This window comes from Elgaria multicarinata, chromosome 3 (assembly GCF_023053635.1).
Source record: "Elgaria multicarinata webbii isolate HBS135686 ecotype San Diego chromosome 3, rElgMul1.1.pri, whole genome shotgun sequence".
Lineage (NCBI taxonomy): Eukaryota > Metazoa > Chordata > Lepidosauria > Squamata > Anguidae > Elgaria > Elgaria multicarinata.
In genome coordinates this window covers 170202573-170226379 of record NC_086173.1, presented here as the reverse complement: position 1 = coordinate 170226379, position 23807 = coordinate 170202573, and the positions used below count along the sequence as shown (strand labels likewise).

General features: G+C 42.9%; 1 long non-coding RNA gene and 2 pseudogenes across 1 annotated transcript; 2 read left to right on the top strand and 1 right to left on the bottom strand.

Annotated features, from left to right (window-relative positions):
* LOC134396278 (zinc finger protein 729-like) overlaps positions 1–11948 on the bottom strand; it is a 50220-nt pseudogene extending 38272 nt beyond the window's left edge.
* The window catches only part of LOC134396487 (zinc finger protein 850-like), a 637841-nt pseudogene that overhangs the window by 244872 nt on the left and 369162 nt on the right, over positions 1–23807 (top strand).
* Positions 16854–22856, top strand: LOC134396493 (uncharacterized). The gene is made up of 2 exons (XR_010025267.1): positions 16854–17599; positions 21541–22856. It is a non-coding gene; the product is annotated as an uncharacterized LOC134396493 (long non-coding RNA).

Below are 23807 nucleotides of genomic sequence, written 5' to 3'. Positions count from 1 at the left end.
TGAAAGTGGGAATTCAACCCTAATGGTTATTTTCAATGTCTTGTTATAACTTAAAATGAAAAGCAAGCTGTCCAGAGCTGTCTTGTGAAAAGGCTCTTCTTCTCCATGGAGACCATTTAGATAATATCTGTAACATCTTCAATATTATGCAGATGCAATTATAGCAGCACCTTCCAGGATCTGGCAAGAAGGCAGAGAGGAAGCTTTACCCAGAGGAATCCCATTCCTTACCCAGAGAGGCCAGGATCCCACGATTCTCCTCCATGACTTCTTTGTGCAGAGTCCTCTGACTTGGATCCAGCAGAGCCCACTCCTCCTCCGAGAAATACACAGCCACCTCATCAAAGGTCACCAGACCCTGAAAGAAGAAGAAGAAATGATGTTCTCTTTAAGCTTTATGTAGCAATCCATGAAGACAAGGATGGTGAGGTCCTCTTTCTGAATGCCAAAGCACTGAGTGACATTCAAGGCCTTCCTAGCAGCCATCTTGGAGAAGAGCAAAGGCTAAAGGGGCAGGTTCTTCCAGGACCAAAGAGATGTGCAGGAGATGGAGGCCCCCAGGACTCCCCTACCTGCCCAGGCTGTGCAGAAACCGCTTCCACTCCACCACCAAGCCAACGAGGCCCAGAAGGACCCCCCAGGATCACTTCACTTCCCCTGCAGGTTATTTTGCTCCCTGTGAGGAAGGTAAAGAAGGTGGGAAGGTGAGAAGGTAAGTTAACATTCTTAACTATTCCCATTTTCATTGTTTATTTTCAGTGTTTATTTATTGATTGAATTTGTTTACAATACCATAGCCAAAGCACTTAAAAACAATATCCAAATATTTAAAACTGCGAAAACATACAATATACACATACATATAAAACTACTATAACAAGTTTTAAAACTATGACCCTAAAAAAACAGACCCAGGCTAATTAATTACATATTGCTAATTACATATTTCTAATTACATATTGCTTGACCTGGCACTGAAAAGATATCAATGTCGGTGCCATGTGAACCACATTGGGGAGATTGTTCCACAGTTGGGGGGCCACCACAGAGAAGGCCTCTCCCTTGTTGTCGTCCTCCGATCTTCCCTCTGAGTAGGCACCTGGAGCAAGACCTTAGTTGTTGAGTGTGTAAGAGCCACTCTGGGAAGCGGGCCAGAGTGGGTCTGATACCCTCGAACAACGTTACTAAATAACATTTCCTTTTTGAGTATCTCCTCCAGCAAAATCAGGCCCAAGGAGAACATTAAAGACAGCTCATGCACTTCAGGCGTAATTGAGGGAGGGAGACCCTGGGGAAATACGTGCACTAATCCTTACCCAGTGAAGAGGGTCCTCCGTCCCCCTCCTGCAAGATCCACCTGTCCAGCGGCCTCTGTGTGATGCGCGGTGGAGCCTTCTCTGTCTCAGGGAAATCTGTGGGTGCTCTGGCCAACATCCCCTGCAACTGGAGCTAGAGGGAGGATTCCAGACATGGAAGAGGGATTAGAGAAGGATAGAAACGGCTCTGGTCAAGGCCAAGGGCAGCGTTTCCCAATCGCTTTACCTTTCAGGTCTCATTCTAAAGTTGATCTACCATCCAAGCCACACAGCACAGGAACTTGTATCTTTGTCATGGAGCTAAGAGTTCAATCCTGATATCCAGGATTTTCTACTGAAAACACAGCAGTTTGGTGTCTACAAATGCTATTCCTGTTCTGTTGGGAGGACTCTGACACCAGCTGAAGAAGGATCCTCTCCTTCCCCAGAACTTCACAAACCCATTCACTTCTCCTGTCATCATGAGAAACTAAGAAGAGCCATTCTGGATCAGAACAAGGTTCCATCTAGTCCAGCATTCTCTCCCCACAATGGTCCTGTTGGATCCTGGACTGGATCCTGGTTTTGTTTTTCCTTTGTTTTGACAATTTCCTGAGGACCTGGAAGAAGTGAGGACTCAGCAGAAATTTAAAGGTCAACTCTACACCTGGACACTTTTTGTAATAGTTGAATAATTGTCTAGGTGACTTTCCATCAATTAGTGATTGCAAAGAGTTGCATCATTGTACAGGTTGTCTATAAAAGTACATGTGTTTTGTATGCTTGTTCCCTTCCATTTACCAACTTGATGTGTGCTGTGTTGATTGACCGTTTGTATTTGTAACTGTGCCATAACTAAATTATAGGTATCTGCCAGTACTTTTACCTTACATGGAATCCTTTGCCTTAATTGTTGTCTTTGCTGTCTCTTTGCTGAGCTCCATTGCAACTCTGCTTAGTCTCTGGTTTCCCAGGTAGAGACTTAATACCAAAGGCTATGTGCCAGAGTCCCAGTCTGAGCCATAACTAAACAGCTTACATTGCATAACTCAACAGGTTATGGGCCCAGTATTCCAAGCTGTGGCATAAAGCAGGAGTTTGCTCTCAGCAAGTGCAGTAGGACTTAAGGACTGAGCCGTGGTTGACTAAATCCCTGGAGCGTCTTTTTGGAAAGAGAATAGAAGCTCTTTCGGATAGCATTTGTCTTTGAAAAGTCACACGGACAGAGTCTGGCAGGAGTGGTTTGAATTTAAAAGGGCACTGAGGAATCTGTGGATAGCCGGTCAGGCCCTAACAGAAATTAAACCACTGAAGAGGTTGTAAAAACAAGAAACAACCAGTTAAAGCTATGGCAGTAAATCTTGGGAACACTGTCCCTTTGGAATTACTCACAGACAGCAATTATGTGTCATGGTCATTTAAGATTGAAATGTACCTGAGAAATCTTGGACTGTGGGACATTGTAACTGGTGTCCCGGCAGAAGATTTCAATGCAGCGGAGTTACTCGAGTGGGAACGTCGTGCTGAGAGGGCGAAGGCTCAAATTGTGCTATCTATAAATAACGATCAATTGTCTTATGTAAACAGAGAAAACACTGTTGACGTTATCTGGACTAAGCTGAGACAAGTTTATGTCAGGGAGACGGCAGGTGCTCGTATAAGTCTTACAAGGAAACTTTACCGTACACTTTTGAAAGAGGGAGGTGATTTAAAAGTTCATTTGCAGGAATTAAGAGACTGCTTTGAAAGCTGAAGATCTACGGGCTTACCCCTCTGCAACGAGATGAAAGTGTATGTGGTTTTGTCCAGCTTACCATCGTCTTGGGACGTGCTGGTGACTACTTTAGAAGCCATGCAGGTACAGGACTTGTCCCTAAATTATATCTCTGGGAGGCTGTTGGAGAAGCAACAGAAAATGAGAGTAAGAAAGGAAGCCGAGAGCAGCTCAGGCAGCAGGCCAGACGCATTTCCAAAATGGTCTGGGTATGAAGGGGTTAAGGCTATGGTGAAGAAGGAGGAAGATGAGTCAGCATTTTCAACTTCGAGAAAGCCCAAGCCTAAAAGGAAAGATTGGGCATTTTAAAAAGGATTGTAAAGTCAAATTACAATCTGAGCCCAACGAAGAAAGATTTGGCTGGAAAAGTAATGTTCAGATCTGGCACAGTTACTCACGGCAGGAGTGAGGAAGCTGCATTCCAGGCAAGCGGAGGGCGGAAGCAACGATTGGCTCAAAGACTCTGCTTGCAGAACGGTGATTACTAACAGACGTGCCCATTTCCAGAGTTTCAGGGATGCTTCTTAGAAATCTGTGGCGTTGGCTGATGGGACGTCGATCCAAGCATCCGGGGAAGGAACATGCTTCTTGCCTTTTTTGAAAGAGTGTTTTGAGACTGCATTGTTTGTCCCTAGTTTGAATTTTTCCCTTTTAGGAGTGTCCAATTTGACAGAAAAGGATTTCTGTGTGTCTTTCCAGAAAGACAGATGCTTTATTCATAAGCATGGACTCCTAAGAGGAACGGGACGGTTGCAAAATGGATTGTTTTTCTTAGATAACAATCCAGATGAGGACGGAGTTTCACAGAGTCAAGCAGAGTCAAGCAGCACTAATGAAAATTTGCCTCCTCATGACAATTGCATCCATTTATTCCACAGGAGGCTTGGACATGCAAACTTTAAGGCTCTGAACAAAACTCTGAGTTTCTCTGAAGGAGTTAAAGTTCAGGGTTGTAAGAAATATTTAGATTGTTCAGTTTGCAAAGTTGCTAAGTCTAAGGTGATGAACATTCCTCGTGTGAGAGACTGGAGGCACAAGTATGTGCTGAGCTTGATCCATATGGACTTGACAGGACCTTTTCCTGAGAGTTATGGAAAAGCCAAATATGCTTTGATTATTTTAGATGACAAAACCCAGTATTCGTGGGTGTATCTGATGAAGCACAAGTCTGAATGTTTAGCCACGGTGAAAGAATGGGTGAGATTTGTTGAAAGGTCTTTGAAGAAACAGGTGCAGCGATTCCTGACGGATCGTGGAGAATTCCAGTCCTTGGAATTCAAGAGGTTCTGAAAAAAGACTAGCATTTTTCACAAGCTTTCGGACCCAAAATCTCCTTGGCAGAATGGCAACGCCGAAAGGAGAATTGGAGTTTTAAAGCAAAAAATGAATGTTTGATGAAGGATGCCAAGGCTGAGCCACAACTGTGGGGAGAAGCGTTTGTTGCAGCTAACTATCTCTACAACCAGACTTGGTTGAGTGCCATCAATAACATTCCTTTTTCCCTGATTTATGGCAGAAGCCCTAACCTTAAGCATTTAAGGACTTGGGGGAGTTTTGCTGTTGTGAATGTTCCACTGTCTCAGCGGCATCAAAGGCAACCCAAAGGGGATCAGGTTACACTTTGTAGGCTATGAGAACGGTAGCTGGAGGTTCCTGTGTGAAGGGGGAAAGATAGTGGTCTCAAAGTCAGCTCAATTCTCAGAACAAAGCTGGCGGGAGTTACACGACAACCCGGAAGTGCTGGTAGAACTAGATAGCAGGCAAGCGCCTGAGTTGCTAGAGGCCAGCCCAAGGAAGAAAGCTCAAGAGGTAGAGCAGGAGGAGGAGGTAGTAATCCCCCCGTCGCTCTCAAAGAGCTAACAAAGGCATCCCTCCTAAAAGGTATGGCTTTGATGCTTGCTGTGTTAATTCTGAGCCTAGTTCGTATGGGGAGGTCAAGCAATTGGATTCTTTAGAAAGGCAGCACTGGGAACGGGCCATGCAGAGGGAGCTAGACAGCCTCAAGGAGAACGAAGTTTTTGAGGAAGTAAGTTTACCCACAGGGCAGAAGTCTCTGACTTGCAGATGGGTGTTTAAACGCAAGCAGTTAGAAACGGGGGACCAGAGATTCAAGGCTCAGCTGGTTGCCCGAGGGTTCAATCAGGTCAAAGAGATAGATTATGACCAAACTTTCGCTCCGACCGCAAAATCAGAAACTTTCGTTTGTTTTTGGCCATTGCAGCTAAAGAAATCTAAAGGTCAGGCAATATGACTTCCAAACGGCTTATCTCAACGCCCCAATTGACGAGAAAATATATTTAAGGAAGCCTGAAGGTTTAGAAATGGTTCGGTTTCTAAAAAAGGCAATTTATGGGCTTAAACAGAGTGCCAGATGTTGGAATTCTTTGTTAAAGAACACGCTAGTAAGTGAAATGGGATTTGTAAGGAGCCTAGCTGACCATTGTCTTTACACAAAGGGAAAAGGTAAAGCCTACAAGGCTATTCTGATTTATGTTGATGATCTTTTGATCTCTTGTTCCAGTGACGCTGAGGTCAAGAAAGTAGCTGGTCAACTGAGTGAAGGATGGCACCAGCCTGTAATTTGCTTGGACAGAAAACTGTCTTTGGAGTTACAGGATTAAGCCCCGTTTCTTCATCCCGGTAATTGGCTATTGCCTAAGTGCAAGCATGTCCTGTTGAACTTCCAGATTAGCACGGAACAAACACGATGGCAAACTAACTCGACAAACAGAAGGGATTAAGGGTGTTGATTCAGTATACAAGCAGGGTGATCAAAGTGGTTTCAGCCGAGAGGGAGGGGGAAGGAGCAATGTTTTGGCCATTTAAACTCTGTGTATGTTCAATAAAGTATGGTGATTACCATAATCACCTTCCACCACTCACATCGGCGTGCACGTTCCTCATTGCAACATCTGGCACCTGAACAGGGACCCCCCTAGCAGCCTCAACGTACTCACCGTCGCCTGGCATAGGCTCCATGGTACCCTCGTCTTCCGAAGACCCCCATCTCCAAGAGACCCCTCAAGCGGTGAGTATGGGCTGTAATCTATCCCACCTCCAGCAGAAACATGCTGCGGAATTAACTCGCATAGTCCATAAGACAGGAGGACAAGGAACAGAGTCCTCGTTTCAGAAGCTGGTTGCTGAGATAGGGAAGATCTGTCCCTGGTACCCGGAGTGCAGATCGCTCCGGTTGTCAGTTTGGGAGAAAATAGGGACTATTCTTCATCAAGAACCCCGCGCCTCTGTTAAAATTTTGCTATCTTGGGTTCAGTGCCGTGACGTGCTTGAAAAATCCCATCGTTCAGCCTCAGCTACTTTGCCTACTGGAGGTTTAAGCCTTAATCCACCACCCCAGTACAAGGCAGTTGAAATTTGGAAGCCAGCACCAACTGTAGTTTCTGCTCCTGCCTGGGCATCCGCTCCTGAGGAAAGCGCGCCTCAGGACATGTCGCCTCGTCAGCAGTTAGAAGCCAAGTTGGCTAGTGGCCAAGGAGATGTAGTAGAATTATCAGAAATGCTTTCCTTGTGCCCTGTACAAGACACTGGACAATTAGATGCTCAAGGCATTCGAATTGTAAAATACAACCCCCTGTCATATTCCGCCTTAACAGAACTACGGAAAGGTGTCAGAGATATGGGTATTGGCAGTACTTATGTAAGAGGCATGCTAGAAGCTTTAATGCATAGCCACCTCCTGGTTCCAGAAGACTGGAAAACCACCATACGGATAATTCTAAGACGTGCGCAGTATGTGGTCTGGGACAGTGAATTTCGGCAACAATGCCTGTCCCTTGCAGCCCAGTCAGGAGGCGTCTACATCCCTGATCAACTCTATGGAGCGGGAGCTTTCTCCACACCTCAAGCGTAAATAATTCTGCCCGGTTGCGTTCCAAATGTCCTTAGAAGCAGCGCTCCGAGCCTTTACTCATGTCCCAGCCTCTGGGAAACCCATTCAAAGTTTTCCCACAATTCGACAAAAAGCCAGTGCGCCCTTTATAGATTTTATTGATAGACTTCAAGTAGCCCTCCAGCGTCAAATTAATAATCCTAAAGCTCAATCAGAACTGTTGTTAAGCCTTGCCAAAGAAAATGCCACAGCTAAATGCCATCGTGTTATAACAAAGCTTGGCATGAATCCTGAGTTAGCAGAAATGATTAAAGCCTGCCAAGACGTTAGCACAGCTTCCCATCAAACAAGCATGTTAGCTGCAGCTCGGGTAGAAAGAGTAAACCCATAGAGAATTTATTGTGACTGTGGCAAAGTAAGTCGCTTTAGGGGTGAGTGTCATGATCCTGGCAGAGGAGCCGCGAAAGGGAGAGGGGTAGCACGAACGTAAGCAAACCCAGTGCTTGTGCGCCCCGCTGAAGTGCAGCCCCCTCCAGGAGCACTCAGCTCATGCCCTCGGGTGAGGACCCTCAGCTGCCTACCTCCCTGGGTAGCAGCGTCACCAAGTCTCCAATGCCCAGCGCGCTGCGGCTGCTCCCACCTCTCTCTCTCTCTCCTTCTCTCTCTCTCTCTTTCCTAGCCCAGCTGCCGCAACCTTCAGCTGCCCTGTTTCGTTTCATTTACCAGTGTTTCTCTTTCTCTCTCTCTCTCTCTCTCTCCTGCGGATCACCTTCTTTGTCCAAGCAAAATATGTGTTTGCTTTTCATATAGAGAAAGGCACACAGCAATGCATGTGTGAAAACACCATCTGTAATTGTGTAGTGTACAAAGATCTGTGCCTGCTCTCTGCTCTGTGCCTTGAATCTACGGAGCCCTCTAGTCACAAGCCTTTGAAGCCCTGCTTAAATGAAGCTGTTAGGGATTAAGCTGTTTGTACATGCTCTAAGATACTGTTTTCCTCCTCCTTCAACTTAGTGAAAGTTCAACCTTCCTTAAAGTCCCAACATCCATGCTAACTAGGAATGCTGGACACCCACTAATCTAGAAGAGACCTGATTAGAGAAGCCTGTACCTTTTCTATATATTATTGCTTTTGTTATTAGTATGTATATATAAATCTTCTCTTTCTCTGTCGCTCTCGCGCGCGCACGCACACTCTTTCTTGCAATGCATCCCAAGTTTTAGCCTCTGCTGCTCCCTCCCTCAGCGAGAGCCCAAGGAGAGCTAAACATCTGCCTGTAACCAATGCAATGCAAAAGGTGGCCAGAGTAAAAAGTGTAAAAGCACTGCAAAAGTTTTTAATTAATCTCAGTCTTTGCCTTTTAGAGATTTTGTGCTAAATTCTCAACAAGGCAAGCAACTTTTTGCTCTCTTCTCTTCTTTCCCTTCACTAAATTGCAGATTAAATGCCTCCTCTAAACGTCTGTTGCTTTGCAAGTTGCTCTCGATGGGTTTGTGGAGATTTTTGCATTTCACCTCCCCCCTGACCCACGCTTTTTCTGTGTGTTAACTCATTACTTTCCGCTGCCAGACCTTCGCTCTCTACTTTAAGCTGGGTCCAACAGCAAGTCAACAAAATCCTTTTTTAACATTAAATCAATTGAATATCCAACCCTCAGAGAACACAGCATACTAAAAACATTTTTTAAACCCAGGAAACTCTTTCCAGACTATTTGTGTATTATAAGCAGTTGCTTAATCAAACATAGCTTGGCCCCGTTCCCCTTATAACATAGGGGCGAAGGGGAGGGCAACGCTATGCTCTTTGTGCTTACTCCAACAGGAACTTTGCAGATTCCAGCCCGAGATGTCCTAGCACCATCCGCTGACATGGAGCCAAATCAAGAATTTGACAGACCAAGCTCAAGCCCTTTTGCAGCAGCAGCAAATAGAACCAAGTCCAGAGAACTTCTGTGTTGCAATCTTTGCCGCTTTTGCTAAATTCTCTTCTCATTGTTTTCCTAACTCTTTGTCTGATCCCAGTATGTATTTCCCCAGAAGTGTTGCATTTCTGCTAATCTAACAAAATCTCTTTGTTGTTTAAATAGTTTTGTGCCTGTGCTCCCTTCACAGAACCAGCTAACTGATTCAGCTGTTAATCCCTGCGGTGCCAACGAGAACCTATCCAGCTGCCCTATAACTGCACAGTAAAAACCATCAGTGCTACATCCACAGCTATTGGACTGCTGAATATAAAGTTAGAGAACTGTGCCAAGCTGTCCTGCAAAATAAAGCCACCCTGGACTTTTTGCTTCTCCAACAGTATACAAAGCATGTGTTGCTTTGATTTATTCTCACAAAGTAAAAACTCAACCTGGCTGTTTGCAAACTGTTGCCGTTCAAGCCAAGCAAGAAGTACCTGGACATGGGGGGGGGGGGGGAATTGTGGGCATAGCTCCCTCTCAGATTGTTGAGCTTTCTCTCTTGAAATGGGGTATTGTCCTAGTGATTGTATTAATATTATTGTGTTGCTGTATTCAATGTACTCCTAATTTTGTGACAACATGTAGCCTTTGCTGGCAGAAAAATACTGCTTTAAAATCCTTTCACCCCGGTCACATACAAATGTTGTATAAACAGTTTTCAAACCATGTGCCTGGAGTTAATCAAGACATGCCTTTTCTGCATAATAAAATTTAATAAAAAAGGGGGAGATGAAGGATGGTGTCAGCCTGCAATTTGCTTGGACAGAAAACTGTCTTTGGAGTTGCAGGATTAAGCCCCGTTTCTTCATCCCGGTAATTGGCTATTGTCTAAGTGCAAGCATGTCCTGTTGAACTTCCAGATTAGTACGGAACAAACACGATGGCAAACTAACTCGACAAACAGAAGGGATTAAGGGTGTTGATTCAGTATACAAGCGGGATGATCAAAGTGGTTTCAACCGAGAGGGAGGGGGAAGAAGGAGCAAGGTTTTGGCTATTTAACCTCTGTGTATGTTCAATGAAGTATGGTGATTACCATCATCACCTTCCACCACTCACATCAGTGTGCATGTTCCTCATTGCAACAAACTGAGTAGTAGGTATAATTTGAAATCCCTAGGTGTTGTAAAGAATTATCTGGGAGTTGGAATCAATCAAGCAGAGGACGGAAGCTTTTTGCTGAGCCAAAAGCAAAAGATACTAAAGCTGCTTGAACAGTGTGGAATGCAGGAGTGCAAAGGGGTAAAAAGCCCCATGGAATTGGATGTCCTGAGGAACCTGCAAGGAGAGAGCTTTAGTAACCCAGGCTTGTATCATTCGGTGGTGGGAATGTTATTATACCTAGTGAACTGGTCAAGGCCAGATTTGTCTGCTTCTGTCACCATTCTAAGCAGGTTTGTTGCTAATCCAACGGTGCCTGCCTGGCAAGCAGTCAAAAGAGTTTTAAGGTACCTTAAAGGGACCTTAAATTATAGTCTTAAGTTATCTGCCGAGTCAGATAAGAAACTCTTATGCTATGTGGATTCTGACTGGGCTGGATGTGTGGAGGACCGAAAATCCACGTCTGGATTTGTGATGACATTTGGAAAAGCGCCAATTTGCTGGAAGTCCAGGAAGCAAGCGTTTGTGTCAATTTCTTCCTGTGAGGCTGAGTATGGTGCTCTGTCTGAAATGTGTGGGGAAGTCACTTGGCTGATGCAATTAATAAAGGACTTTCAAGTCCATGTTGAAAAGCCAGTGACAGTTTTCTGTGATTCCCAAGCATGCATCGCCCTGGCGCACACACACACATTTAAATCAAGGTCCAAGCACATTGCCATCAAAAATCAGAATGTCAAAGAACACATAGCGAGTGGAGTTTTAAGGCTAGTTTATTGTGAGTCACAAGAGAATCTTGCAGACATTTTCACAAAACCACTAGGGCCCACCAAATACAGGGAGATTTGTGAAACGTTAGGTTTCAGGCAGGAGGGAATGTAAATAACTGTTCAATGTGGTATTGTAAAACAAATGTGTAAAATCAAAAGAAGGGGTGTTGGATCCTGGACTGGATCCTGGTTTTGTTTTTCCTTTGTTTTGACAATTTCCTGAGGACCTGGAAGAAGTGAGGACTCAGCAGAAATTTGAAGGTCAACTCTACACCTGGACAATTGTTGTAATAATTGAATAATTGTCTAGGAGGCTTTCCATAAATTAGTGATTGCAAAGAGTTGCATCATTGTACAGGTTGTCTATAAAAGTAGATGTGTTTGTATGTTCATTTCCCTTCCATTTACCCAACTTGATGTGTGCTGTATTGATTGACCGTTTGTGAGTATTTGTATCTGTGCTGCCATAACTAAATTATTTGTATCTGCCAGTAAAGGATTTACTTTCACCTTACAAGGAATCCTTTGCCTTAATTGCTGTCTTTGCTGTCTCTTGGCTGAGAACCGCTGCAACTCTGCTAGTCTCTGGTTTCCCAGGTAGAGACTTAATACAAAAGGTTATGGGGCAGAGTCCCAGTCTGAGCCATAACTAAACAGCTTACATTTCAAAACCCAACAGGTCCATCACCTGGAAGTAGGATATAGCCATCAGGACTAGTAGCCATTCACAGACTTCTCCTCCAGGATTTCGTCTAACCCCCATTTTAAACCATCTAAATTGGTGGCCATCACTACATCCTCTGGTAGGGAACTGCATATTTTAACCATCCAGTATTAGCTTAACTATCCTCCAATGAGGGCCTGCTCTACACATGAAGAGCAACTATACTTGGGGGTTGGACCATTGGAAATTGGGGCATCCCTTCCTTAAAGGACACGTAAAATAAAATTGAGATAAGTACTAAGAACACAGTCCCAGTTAGTTATCAAGATGAAAAGCTCTCACCTGCTCTTTGTCCTCTGCCTGACTCAGGAGGAAGCCTTCTGCCAGGGCCACCGCCTGGGAACTGGTCTCCGCTCCACATTCTCTGACCCAGCTCTCCATCTCTGGGGGCAGGACAGCCAGGAACTTCTCCAGAACCACCAGGTCCAGCATCTGAGCTTTCGTGTGCTTTTCTGGCTTCAGCCACTGGCAGCAAAGGTGGTGGAGACGGCTGCAAACCCCTCGGGGCCCCATGGCCTCCTGGTAGCAGAAGTCCCTGAAGGGCTGAAGCTCCACGTCTGAGCAGGTGTTGCTCCCAGGCTGGTCTTGCTGCACTCTTCCTTCCCAGGGCTCTGCACGGCTCCCTTCCTGGACGTTGCAGGAGACGTTTCCTGGTTCAGGGCCTGCAAAGCTTTGCTCTTCCACCTTCACGCTCTTCTCCATCTCTGCTCCCACCAGGACTCGAAACAGTCTCCTGCCTTGACTGCCAATTTCTCCTTTGAGGCAGGGACTGAGCTGTAGGAATTAAAATGGAGCTTGTGAAAGAGGTACACAAGGTAGACCTGGGTTAAAGTTCCCAACCCACCCGCCCCCCTCCCACCGGTTCCCAGTGAAACACTGGAACTGGAGCGAGCTCACCTGAAAATAACCACACTTCAACAAGGCTTCAGGCAATTTATTAAGTCAGAGTAAGGCCCTGAGCGTATGAACAATTAACAGGAGACAGGGGAGGGTGTGTGGGGGGAAACAGTCTAAAAGTTACAATGAAACTAACAGGCCACAGCAGCGAACAACTTTAAAAGAGCAATAAAAGCCACATCACGGCAAGCTGTTGATTCAGAGCCACCCAAAGAGATACAAGAAATCCTGACTATCTAATATCTGACGGCACGGGGGTCCCTTTGCCACACTTCAGGGCCCCGAACAACATGACACTTCCCCAAATGAACAGAGACCATAAAACTGGAAATTAACTAACTTCTCCCCCCAACTAAGCGGGTGGGGTGGCCTGGCTCCACCAATCCACAAACAGCAAGCTCTCCAGGGCTCCCAGTGAGGAGAGAATGTTTATAAGGGAAGTAAATGCAGAAGGACGTCACATCCGGAAGCAAAATGTGAAACACACAATGATTTACAAAGCAATACATGTGTACACTCTGCAAAACATACTGCAGTTTAGCTCCTCCTAAGGTGTGTCAGAAAACAACGTGTAAAGAGTGTCAGAACCAATTAGCAGCAGTTGAATTGCTATTGAGCTCTAATTAAACTTCCACCAGTCCAAAGTAGATAGATGCAATGATTATTATTATTATTATTATTATTTATTTATATAGCACCATCAGTGTACATGGTGCTCATAGAATAGTAGAGTTGGAAGGGGCCTACAAGGCCACTGAGTCCAGCCGCCTGCTCAATGTAGAAATCCACCCTAAAGCATCCCTGACAGATGCTTGTCCAGCTGCCTCTTGAAGGCCTCTACTGTGGGAGAGCCCACAACCTCCCCAGGTAACTTTGTCGAACTGCTCTAACAGTCAGGAAGTTTTTCCTGATGTCCAGCTGGAATCTGGCTTCCTTTAACTTGAGCCCATTATTCCGTGTTCTGCACTCTAGGAGAATCGAGAAGAGATCCTGGCCCTCCTCTGTGTGACAACCTTTGAAGTATTTGAAGAGTGCTCTCATGTCTCCCCTCAATCTTCTCTTCTCCAGGCTAAACGTGCCCAGTTCTTTGAAAAGTTTTCAGCCGCATAACAGTATAGTCTACAGTATAGTCTAAACTATCTCTCATGGCTTTAGGCAGCTGAAGTTATGTTCGGTCGTATCAGGATAGAAGGAACATTCTGCATCTTGCAGAGATGCCAAAACTTACAGCAAAAATGAGAGAAAAGTCAACAGCTATGTTTATGTTGGAATGGAAACCTTTGATAGAATATCTGAAAGAGGCAGAGAAAAATGATGTATTTGTTTGTGGATTTTATTATTCAGATGGGCAAAGAGAGGAAAGAACCATAAATCTGTGAATGCAATGTATGTGACTTCGATAAAGTATAAGAAAAACTGAATTAGATTGTTATATAAATGGTCATTAACGAACTAATGGGCACTTTTGACATGAAGAGGGGGAAAAAGTACTTTAACCTCACCCTTAATTGTTTTTCGTGTAATTGTAGTTGTTATATGTATACCTTTATTTGTATGTATTATACGTAATGTTTGTCTATGTGCTGTGGAAAAATAAAAAAAATTAAATGTAAAAAAAAGAAAAGGTTATAAGGAACATTCTGGACTCAGGGAGCTTCTAGCCATGAGGAGTAAAACACACATTGAAACTTCTTCTCATGGAGGCCTCTTGTTCACGATCGTGCATTGAGAGCAGGTCTGAGTCCATCTCAGGCTCCAGAAAGGAAAACCTTCAGCCCTCCAGAAAATAAGAGGTCTGCTGATGAACCAGAGTTTCTCTCCCAATGCATCCCACAGCTCCCTTCTAAGCCCTCTCTGCTCCCAGCACTTGAACCCCAAACAGGGACCTGAGTAACAGCGATTTCTCCCCACTCTCAGGATGTGAACATCTGGCTCACTTAATACATCAAAGAGGGACAAGCTAAAACCAACAGCAGGCTCCCTTCTTAATCAACAAAAGTGCCCCAGGTTTTATTTTGAAGGCCTCGTGACCAAAGTGACTTGTTAATTTTGCTTATTCACTAGGTTTAAATCAGGGAGAGGAAACAAAACAGAAAATGCAATGCAAACAGGACACCAGGGCAGCCTTTTGCCTGCAGAGGGGGACATTCCTCCTCCCCACCTGGGACCTTTCCTCTTGTGTCCCCCCCAGACCCCCTTTCTCCAGCCTTCCCTTCTGCGATCTCCTATTTATGGGGAGAGAAGGAGGTGCAAGGCGGAGGGTCTCGGGGGGCGGAGCCTGACAGTCGGACGACTCGGTAAGACTTTTTATCAGCTCCTGGAAAGGAAGCCTTTAAATGCTATTATCTCAAATTAATGGGCAAGATTTTGAACGGACTTACTTCTAAATGATGTGTGAATGTCTCTGCTAATGGCAAGTTAGAAAAAAAATGATAGTGCAGGAAAAATGGTATGGGAGACAGATTTGAAGGTACAAATAGGACGACAGAGCTGGGAGGGACTCTGGAAACAAAGAGTGTTGAGAAGTATGTCAGTGAGAATAAAAGAGGACTATTTTAAAATTTTGTGGAGGTGGTACCTAACCCCGATTAGATTGAATAAGATAAATAATCAGCATTCAGCAAACTGTTGGAGAGGATGTGGGGAAAAAGGAACGTATTTACATATGTGGTGGGAATGCAAATATGTACAAAGATTATGGAAGATGGTGTTTTTGGAAATTCAAGAAATAGTGGGAATGAAGATAGAACAAACACCAAAAATTGCATTACTGTCACTATGTGAAGATTTAAAATGTGGAAAAGAAATTAAAGAATTAATATCGAGTTTGCTGACTGCAGCACGATTGATGATAGCTAGGAACTGGAAGATTCAAGGGGAATATTCTATTGAAGAATGGTACAAAGAAGTATGGGATATAGCTATTAATGAAAAATTGACTTGTAATATTAAGTGGAGGAAAGGTATAACTAAAATAAATGAGTTTGAAGGAATTTGGAAACAGTTCCTAATATTTGTGTTTTCTAAGGGAAGTGGGAAACCGCCAGCGGAAGACAGTATGAGATTTTGGAAGCAGGAATAGATCCCGAAGTGAGGGGTGCACTTATATGTTAAGAATGATTTGATTATGTTATGATATGTTATGTTATAGTTAATATCTAATCAATATATATGTATTCAATACTTACTCAACATGTATGTAGTATGTTGTTGTTGTTGTTGTTTCCTTATTGTAATGGTGTATGTTTAATTATGTGGAAAAGCAATAAAAATCTATTAAAAATATATAAAAAAATATTTGTTTATTTATTTATTTATTACATTTCTATACCGCCCAATAGACGAAGCTCTCTGGGTGGTTCACAAAAACTAAAACCATAGTAAAACAACCAACAGGTTAAAAGCACCAATACAAATACAATATAAAAAGCACAACCAGAATAAAAACCAGAATAAAAAACTGTGACGCGATAGGTTGCAGAGGAATATAAAGCTCCTATCATCTTTATACATCGCGGCCTAATTAGTGTGCAGTAAAACTGACTTTTCGGAATGCAGAGAGATAATAAGTGATTAATTATCATTTGGAAGATAGAAAATTGCTGCTTATATCACCAAGATGAGGAAGAGCTAAAAAAAAAAAAGATTTATTGAGCTAGCTGACTCTCGTCTGGTAATGAAAATAATTGACTTTGATGTCGAGTGTTAAAAAAACAAGAGCCAAAAAGATTTTAAAAATATACGTGGACCAGATACAGACTAATCACTTTTCTGCTCGCTTGAAAAAAGTTTCTTTAACTGACTCTGAAGAAGAGAGAGATTTTGAGGAAGACCCAAAAATGGTGGCAAAATCTGGAAAGAAGCCAAGTGCAGACGTGGAAATAATGATGGAATTCATTCGTGACAATAATGCTGTTATTTTTGAAAGGATGGATAAAATGAAAGAAGAGGTTTTTAAAAGACTGGATAATTTAGCTTCTTCAGTGGCTAAAAATGATAAGGACATTAAAGAAGTTAAAACAGAAGTAAATCAATTATCAAAACAAGTGGATCACCTTGAACAAAAGCATAATATTGATTTTGATCTGCATGAAAAGAGGCAGATTCAACTGGAAGGTCAAAATAGGCGTGTGAATATTCAAATTAAGAATTTCCCTGAAATACAAGGAGAAGATCTGAGGAAGATAATTCTGCGCTGGTTTAAAGAAATGTTTCCAGATTTTATAATCACAGAGACAGACATGGACCGAGTTCATAGGGTAGCTGGAAGCAGATTTAGAGCTACTCCAAGAGATATTCTGATGAAATTTGGCATTATTATAAGAAGGAGCTTCTTATGAAGAAATTAAGGCCCATAGTTTTGCTGAATTTTCAAGATTCTTCGGTCCAAATCTATAATGATCTTTGTCAACAAACCATCAATTGGAGACGCAGTGTCAAGCCAATCACAGAAAAGCTTAAGAGAGTTGGAGTGATGTCGCGGAATTTTAGCTGGTTCTTTTGCTATGCCCATAGGTATGAGAAAATGGCCTATCATCCTTAGCTATAGTTCATAAAGTTCATGGCTTCCTGTTCCTTTAAACCTTGTTTTTAATGCTGCAATTGCTTTTGCTTTTAGAGTTAAGTTGATGCAGAAACTATGTGACAACATAGGCGTTGTCCACCCCGGCAGTCAGAGGGTGGAGGATGTCTGCAAGGAAAGATAACCAAGAAAATAACAGATAGAGATGTTTTTCTGTTTTTCTGTAACTGTGATATCTTCTAGTCAGAGAAGCACTCATACTCTGTACATGCCTAAATGCTTAGCTTCTTATTGGTTGTTGCATTTTCAGAACTGTATTATGATTGGTGAGAAAGTTCTGCCATGGTATCTAAGGGGAACTGACTCTATAAATATGTTGACATTTCCTGAAATTATTGGGCAGTTTCCTCAGACTGCCACCTTGCAGCGCTGCTCGTAATAAACCTTCTAAGGAGAGAGAAATTGTGTCTTGAGAGTCTTTGACCACCACTCAGCGAACCACACAGGAACCCGTGGTTTCGGGTTCCGCCACAATTTGGCGACGAGGACGGATGAGTGGTACACTGGAGAGCCTCTGCTCATGGAGACCTGACACAGGAAATCCTCCAACGTGCGCACAGATCAGGTGAGTAGGAACCACATTAAAATCCTACAACAGGAGGGCTTTCCTTGGTCAACTCTCCCTGTGGCTGGAGTTTTCTAGCGGTAAGTGTCATGTAAAGTCAGTGACGCCTGTTTTAAGGCATTCTCTTTCATTAGAAGAAGAAGAAAAAAAAAAGCAGGGAAAACTTGGGATCCAGAGATAGGTTGGGGAGTGAGACTTGCTTGAATGTGTCAATGGTGAATGGCACTGGGAAAACCCGTCACTCATAGTGCTAGCCCCACCGGGCCGTGACCGCTATGACGTTGTACGGCAGGTCCAGCTGCGGATGAATGATAAGCTGATAAGCAAGTCACATACTTTGGGAACGCGCGTTGATAAGACCTCCTGGAAGTGAGGCAGCTTAGAAAGATTTGTGGTCAGACCTAAGAAAAAAAAAAAAAAAGGAAAAAAATTGCTCTAAGACCTAGGCAAGCAGGAGTTCCTCTGATAAGGGTCCTAAAAAGCGCATTGACGCTAAACCGGCGGAGCATAGATTGCTCCTAAAAGTCATTGTGGTCCACAGTGGACCCGGTTTGGGTAAGCCCTCTAAGGAGGCACCAGGAAGGACCCGGTGTGGGTAAGCCCTCTAAGGAGGCACCAGGAAAGTCTGGGGTCGCGCCCCAGCCTGGGTAGAAGATCCAGTCCGGCCAAGAAAATAATAATAATAATAAAAAAAAGAGGAAACAGGAGGAAAAAGAGAAAAAGAAAAAAAAGGGAACAAGAAATAATCAGCTGAAAGAGCTCAGATAAAGAAACCTTAACAGTAGAGACACACGTTCCAAACAGGAACATTTATGTCTGTTTGTTTGTCTTCCTTCCTACCCCAATTCCTATTATGAGCCTGAGAAATAACAGGACTCCTATATAAGCCATACCTGTGTTATGTGTAATGTGACATGTCTGAATGAGTTGCCCTGAATGAGTGTACCACCTTTCCTACCACCCTCCACTTATGAGCTGTGCCAATCAAAACTCTATCTATCGTGCCTTCCCTTGCAAAGGGACAGTGCCATTAGGGGGGTGAGAAAAGCACAGACACCCTGTTATAAGCCCTGTTGTGAAAACCCCTGTTGTGCTTGTGCCCAAAAACCCAGAAGTTGCCACGTACGAAAGCTCTTCACGTGCTTGAGTGTGGTAACGAGAAACGGTGTGCATAGATAAGAACAGAAGAAATAGCTGCTGTGGTTTTTTTTGTAAGTAACCTCAGACTGTGGAGCAAAAGAGATAATGGGAAGCTCCGGGTCAAAAACAGGCAGCCCAGAATCAGAAAAAAACCCCGTTAAAGAAAATGTGTAAGATCTACAAAGATCGTATGCCATCTAGGTTGAATTTAAAAAGATTAGTGACTCTGTGTCAAGACAAGTGGCCATGTTTTACTAAAGATCTACCCTCATTGCAGTGGCCTGTAGTAGGGACATTTGAACCCGAAAGACTCACGCACTTGAGGCATTATTTAGAAAGAAAACAACCCTCCCAGATGGATTACTGGTTTCTTTGGGATGATCAAAGATCAAGATTGCAAGTAGAGTGTAATAGCCAGTCAGAAAAATAGCTTGAATCTGCTTAAACAGAAGTTGGGACTGTCAGCCAGCCAGATAGCCTCAGCCCCTTTGCTGCAGCCCCAGAATGACCAAGCACTGTTTACACATTTAGGACCTTTAGAAGACATTAGAAGCACTCCCAGTAAATTGCTCCCTGTGCGTACTTATCCAAATTTTGCTGATCCAAACCAAGCTCCAATTAGAGCTTACCAGCCCTGGAGTTCCTCTGATATTTGGAATTTCAAACAGAGGTTGCCAGCCCTTAGAGAAGACCCTGAGAGATTTATTGAAGAGCTTCAAAATTTGGCAACATTATATAACGCTACAGCGTTAGATCTTGAAGATCTGTTGAGAATGGTCATACCTAAACATGATTTTGATAGAATTTTAGTTGCGGCCAGAAACCCTAATAACCAAGCCCTTACAGCCTGGCCAGCAAATCCCCAAGCAGGAGAAATAGGTTTGACAGACGCAGACCTCCAGCGAATGAGACAAGAAAGAGAAACATTGTGGCAAGCAATTCGACAAATTTGTGGCAAACGCATAAATATGACTGCCATTCGAGACACAAAACAACTTAAATATGAAAGCCCCAGAGCTTATCAAGCACGTCTAGAGTGTGCTATTAGAAAGCATTCTAATCTAGACCCAAGCGATCCACAAAATGCCTGGCAAATAACTGATTTGCTTCAAAATGGGCTTATCAGTGAAATTTCAGGTAAAATTAGGACTGCAGTCATCGGGTATCGGGAGGCCACGCCCGAGGAAATTCTACGGGCCGCCACCCAATACTGGCATGACATCCAAGAAAGAAAACTAGGAAAAGAAAAATTAGAAATCAAGTTGCTAACCTTGCAAATAGAACAGCTCCAGACTCAAATCCTACCTTAAGAAGTTTGGCTAAACAGTGCATAGACGCAGTATTGCAACTAAGAAGACCTAAAAATAAAAACAGCTATGATACCAAATTTCTCATTATTAGCAAGCTACATGATACAAATTGATACAAGCCACAAGATTCAGTCCCTGAACCGCTAAAATGGTCAGAGGAAATGAATCAGAGATGAGAAGACTTAATAACCTCATTAACCAAAATTCATGCACTGGGCTTGCGAATAGCATATTACTCTGCACAATTAGACGCAGCTGCACAAGGATTTCCACCTTGCTCTGAGCAGTGGCTGGTACCGCCTTGCTTGTAGAAAAAGCAGCTGATTTGAAATTAAGATGAAATTTGTGGGTTAGAGTTCCACATGCCGTCGCAGCCCTGTTGTTAACCAAATCTACACAGTTTCTATCGAATCAGAGATTGACTCGATACGAGCAGATACTACCAGCAATTACCCTTAAACAGTGCACTACCTTAAATGATTGCGAAGTGGTAATTCAAGAATTTGACTGATGTTACATTGCCGGCTCCAGATATAGTTCTGTTTACTGATAGCTCTTGTAAAGGAAACAGCTGGGGAGAGCTAGTAGCCAGATATGCAGTAATTTCTCAAGTACTGATAAAATAAAAATAAAAAGGAAGTGTATACCACATTAGAAAGTTTCGCTCTGCCACGAAGTGCACAAGCCGCAAAATTAATTGCTTTAACCAGAACCTAGCAAAAGGTTTGTCAATAAATATTCATACAATATTGTTTTGTAATCTGTCATGCAGTTGAGCAAATCTAAGAATATAGAGGCTTTATGACAGCCGCAGGAGGGCCTATAGCAAATAGCCCTTTAGCTGCAAAGTTGTTTGAAACAATCTTGCAAATCCAACACTAAAGAGAACACTCTTTTCCCAGGAAACTATTCCAACTTGGGAAAAAGAATCGTGCAACTTAAAGAAAAGAATCTTAAGAGGAAAATAATAATAATAATAAAAAAATTGAGAAAAATAATGTATGGGTATTTTATAATGACAAACCAATTGCATCTTGAGATTTAGTTAAGACACTAACATACTTAAACAATGGTGTGCCCCAAGAATACACCTAGAAGCTAAATGAGTGTGCCAAAAGTGTGTAACTTGCCTGAAGTTTTTATAGTCCTAAACTATCTGCACACACCCGTGAGTTTATAGTCCATTTCAATATTGCAGATTGACTTTATTGAATTTACTAACGCAATAAGATTTAAATACTGTTTGACTGTTGTGTGCATTTTCAGTAGATGGGTAGAAAGTTTTCCTGTATAATATGCAACAGAAGAATCCACAATTAAATGCTTACTAAGAGAAGTGGTGCCCAGGTTCAGCGTACCTTTAAGGGTGGATTCAGACTATACTAAGAATTGAAGTGAAATTCCTTTGGTGTTAATGAACTTGAGAAACAGCCCCAACAGAAAACATGGACTCACACAACATGAGATTGTATTTGGGAAACTTATGGCTGTTGGACTGTCTCTGCCAAAACCATTTTTCCCCTCACTAAGAGCAGTGAGGAAATAATCTGTAATGTTCTACGCTTACACAGACTATTAGTTCAACTCCAAAGAAAAGTGAGAAACAAGCAACTGCTTCCAGCTGATGTTCCATGTCATCATTTCCAACCAAGAGATGCAGTGTTCATAAAAGTCCATAAAAAGCCCAATTCGTTGGCTCCTACTTAGGACGGGCCTTGTATTGTGTTGCTGACCACACACACCTGGATACATGCAGCCCATGTGAAAAAGCTAAATCCAGGACGCCAGACGGATGATCCAGATGATCCAGTTGCACTAGAAAGTTACTCAGACCTGATTGAGATGTTAAAGGATGAAAGAAGCTGCCAGGAGGAAGCCAAGAGAGCCCCCTGCACATGCTAAGCGACCAAGTGTCCAGTGGAGAGAGCGAGTTGAAGCTGAAGAGCAGGAACTCCCCTCCACGGAACGACATCTGGTCAGTCAGCAAGATCAGCTGTCCTTTTAACCTCAAGTCAAGAGTTTCTGAGTTAACGAGGCATAATAACCCTCCAACGAAATCTGGATGCTCTAAGAGACATTCAGTGAAGAGAAGATATTAAGACAACGCCGTTACAACTACTTTGTGCGTTTTTAACCTCTATAGTTCTCTGAATTGTAAAAATGAAATTTGAGTGTGTGTTATTTCTTATTATACAAGCCCTGCCTTGCATTGCAATCCAAAAAAGAGTCTCAAAAGCATCCCATGACTTGAGCAGGTAAAAAAAAAAAAAAAGTATTCAGTTGCATTATTAAGCAAAGAACAAAAGAGTGAAGATTAGAGCTTTAATAGAGAATGGTTTTATGGCTATGGGCAAAGCAACGACCATCAGGAGGGAATCTGTCGCGGAATTTTAGCTGGTTCTTTTGCTATGCCCATAGGTATGAGAAAATGGCCTATCATCCTTAGCTATAGTTCATAAAGTTCATGGCTTCCTGTTCCTTTAAACCTTGTTTTTAATGCTGCAATTGCTTTTGCTTTTAGAGTTAAGTTGATGCAGAAACTATGTGACAACATAGGCGTTGTCCACCCCGGCAGTCAGAGGGTGGAGGATGTCTGCAAGGAAAGATAACCAAGAAAATAACAGATAGAGATGTTTTTCTGTTTTTCTGTAACTGTGATATCTTCTAGTCAGAGAAGCACTCATACTCTGTACATGCCTAAATGCTTAGCTTCTTATTGGTTGTTGCATTTTCAGAACTGTATTATGATTGGTGAGAAAGTTCTGCCATGGTATCTAAGGGGAACTGACTCTATAAATATGTTGACATTTCCTGAAATTATTGGGCAGTTTCCTCAGACTGCCACCTTGCAGCGCTGCTCGTAATAAACCTTCTAAGGAGAGAGAAATTGTGTCTTGAGAGTCTTTGACCACCACTCAGCGAACCACACAGGAACCCGTGGTTTCGGGTTCCGCCACAGTGACCTATTCATGGGGTTACCCGGTCTTTCTGAGATTTATGTATGCTGGAAAACAACAGAGGGTGACCTCACTGGAGCAAGGACTTGAGGTGCTGAAGAGCCTGGGAATAAACAACAATGAGATGCCCCAACAAGCAGAAGTAGGGGAGGGAGGTTCTGGTGCAAGAGGAAAATGACATTTTATATCATTGAGATAATAAAATAAGTATTTCTAAAGTACAGGGCTTACCATTTCAGGACTGTGGGCTTCATCTCCCCCCCCCTTAGGGTAATTAGTATGGCTGGAGTGTTAGACTCACGGGGATGTAGAGGGGGGGGAAAGAGATAGGGGGAGTGGGAGGGAACAAGAAGGGGTGGGGAGGCGTAAGAAAAGATAAAAAATCGTTTGTGGGTTATTATTTGTTAGTAGGGATGTTTAAAAAGGGGTTTGTGTGTTATTATGTGTGGTTAAGGGTGTTTTTGTGGTTAAGGGTGGGCACAAGGGATCTTAAAGAAAATGAACAAAGTGAATATGGATAAGAAAATAAGGATATCAACACTCAATGTCAAAGGTTTAGGGGCCGTGGGAAAAAGGAAAATAATAGAGCAATTGTTAAATGAAGAAGGATCTGACTTTATCTTTTTGCAGGAAATGCTTCAAGTGAAGGATGGTGTAAATGAAATTTGTTTGAAATGGACAATGTATTATGAAAAGTCTTTGGGGACTTCAAAAAAAATGGAGTGGCCATAATAATTTCTAAAAGAAGTGAATTTGATATGGAAAATAATAAAAAAGATGGGAAAGGTAGATATCTTATGATTAAAGGGCAAATTGAAGGCAAATATTATACTCTTGTTAATGTATATGCCCCAAATGAGAGACAAAAAGAATTCTATAAA